The following is a 3217-nucleotide window of genomic DNA, read 5'->3' as shown; positions in this document are numbered from 1 at the left end:
AACATAATACAACATAATATAACATGCCCAAACTACGGTATTTTTCTTCACTGTCTTCCCATCTGTTATCACGTCTTATAGTCTTTGCCCTAAGCTCTCAGCATTCCTTTGACAAAATTAATGTATCTGTTTCTGATAGATAGAATGCCAATAACAACATTATCACATGCATCAGAGGATTCTGTGTGAGAAAGCTGGATCAAGATATCTTGAACTCTAACTTGTAGTCTGGCTTGATCGAGCCAGATGTTGCATTTAACCCTGGCATCCCAATTTTGGGCATGCTATTATAGGCGGGGGGTAAAAACAAATAGCAGATTTTTGAAATAATTATTAAAGATATTGTGGTTAAGTGGTTCAATCTGGGGAGTCAGGATTGATCAGGCTGGGATAGGTGAAGCCCAAACCCAATGTTCACAGAACTTTGAAGTCCATCTTCAATCACAAACACACAAAAAAAAAAACTATTAAGTCATTATGAATTCCGAGACAGCCAACGAGTGTGCTTCATTTTTCACATCCATTGAACAAGAGACATATCATAAACACATATAATGAATTCTTTCACACAGTCATTTAAGAAACAATACCTCAGCTGCAGCAATGGAAAGGGACATTTTTGGACTAATTTGTATGTGCCCCCCACACACATACACACACACCACAGACACACACATGCGCACACACACACGTCTGCCTAGTTGAAACTGGAGCAATGTCTTAATCGAGGCTCTGAGACGTGATGGGAATTTCTAAGCAACCCCCATCTCTGCAGCATAGTCACACACACACACACACACACACACACACACACACACACACACACACACACACACACACACACACACACACACACACACACACAGTCACCACCACACACGCTGCTTGGCAGCCAATTAACAGCATGCCATCCAGCGCCAAAGGGAATAACTGCATGTTGATGAGCTGGCGGCTGCGTGCGTGTGTGTGTGTTTGTGTGTTTTTGTGTTTGTGTGTTTGTGTGTTTGTGTGTGTGTGTGTGTGTGTGTGCGTGTGTGCGTGTGTGCATGTGCGTGTGTGCGTGCGTGTGTGCGTGCGTGCGTGTGTGTGTGTGTGTGATGAGCTGGTGGCAGTCAGACGTCGGAGCCGGTTACACAGAGAGAAGGATATCTCTTTTATATGTTCAAGAAAAAGGAGAGGATTATGATGCATTATAAACCTGGAGGTTTATAGGAGGTGGGAGTTATAGTAAGAGATGGTCTTTGTGTGTGTGTGTGTGTGTGTGTGTGTGTGTGTGTGTGTGTGTGTGTGTGTGTGTGTGTGTGTGTGTGTGTGTGTGTGTGTGCATGTGTGCGTGTGTGCACACGCTCGTGTATGTGTATGTGTGTGCGTGTGTGTGCGTGTGCGTGTGTGTGTGTGCACATGCTTGTAGGAGGAAGAACAATGAAGTTTTTTTCACACTGAGTGAAGCCGCCTCCTCATCTTCCTCGATCGTCTTTACCCCTCGCTCTCTCTCTCTCTCACTTTTCCCTCTTTCCTTCACTTCAGGGAGTTCATCCAAAGGTGAGCACTTCAGAAGAAATTTGCCCCAAATAAAAATCAAACATGTATTTCCGTCATCTGTCAACGATATCGATGCCAGTCTTGATGAGGCATCCCACTGCACCAAGGCATCATTGTCAGCCTGTCAAGGGTTTCATCATGGTTTCCTTGTTTCTTGAGAGAAGCAAGATCATCAAAATATTATTATGGATTCAAAATGCTGCATCGTGTGTTTGCCGTCCCGTGTTTCTTTCCTCTGTGTTTTTGTCAATTTCCATAATACACGTTCTCAAAAAAACAAGACATTGCACCAAGGCATCATATCAGTCTGCGTGTTTCATGGTGTTTTGCTCGTTTCTTTAGAGAATGTATCTTCAAAGAATGATTACGCATTCAAATCCTGCACCCTGCATTTGATTTCCCATATTTCTTTCCTGTGTATTTTATCAATTTCTATATACACGTAAAAAAAAATACATGGTCTAATAACAGCTTGGCTTCCCTCTTGGCAATCTGTAGCTATGTTCTTTAGCAACTTACTTGGTGTGCAGTTGGCGAATGAATCAGCAATGATGTGCTAACATGAACTAAAGCGTGAGTTGAGCAATGTCAACTGAGTAATATGTATATACCTTGAAACATGCCAACACATTACCAGTGATGTGCTAACATAATGTGAGATTTTGTGTACACATGGCATGCATACATACATGCAGTACAAACATACGTACATACGGCACATACATACGTTCAAACATTTATACTGTAGGCTACATACATACTGTACATATGCACGTACGTACGTACATACATACAGAATCCGAATCAGATTTATTTGTCACATCACAGCTTTACAGATGTACCTGCAAATATACAGACCAACACAATTCTAGATGGCTGGCCCCATTATTATCTCATCTAGAGTGACTGGTAACATGAAATTGCTGGAGAAGCCAAAATGTCTTAAACTGACCACATTTTAATCACAATTTTATGTTCAGTCCATTCAGCCTGTTGTCATGGTATAATGTGTGTAAGTGTTAGGGTCACCATGTCAAGTCAAGTCAATTTACTGTCTGCAGAGTATGAGAACCCTATCAGTCATCCTACATTCACCAACACAGTACAGTACTGATGCAGTTTGAAAGTGTTCATGCCAATTAAGTCACCCTGGATACAAGGGTATCATTCTAAGTGTAACTATTTCTTCAGTACCTATTGTGAAAGTCTAGTCGAGAGAGAACGGTGGTGTGAAGGCAATAGAAACCCCAGAGACTTCTCCAAATCCCGAAGCGGTGGGTCTCTGGGGACCCCCAGGGGTCCTGGAGGGTGTTCCTGAAGGTCCCCAGCGGAAATTGTTCATATAGCATGAAAATCATCTACATATAATGCAATGCATTATGAAAAATCTTGAAAAGTTGTGGACAATTTGGAATAATTATGAAAATGTTTAACGCCACAAATCTTCTCTTATGGGGTTCCCTGGCACAAAACCTTTTCAGATGGGAGAGAGCCATAGGGTGAGAACCACTGAAATGTCACCTCTCTGTAATGCAGCCATCTGGTGGTAACTTGTGGTGATGACAGGAAAGTTGGGAAGAAAGAAAAAGTTACTGGAGACCTAAAGACAGCTATAAAAGGTGGGACAGTCATAATAAATCCTATGTTTCTTTCAGTGTTTTGTTGTCAACAAAAC

This window comes from Gymnoscopelus braueri (genome assembly GCF_963280865.1).
Source record: "Gymnoscopelus braueri genome assembly, chromosome: 22".
Taxonomy (NCBI): domain Eukaryota; kingdom Metazoa; phylum Chordata; class Actinopteri; order Myctophiformes; family Myctophidae; genus Gymnoscopelus; species Gymnoscopelus braueri.
The sequence above is the reverse complement of the archived record's forward strand: the minus strand, read 5'-3'. Positions refer to the sequence as shown.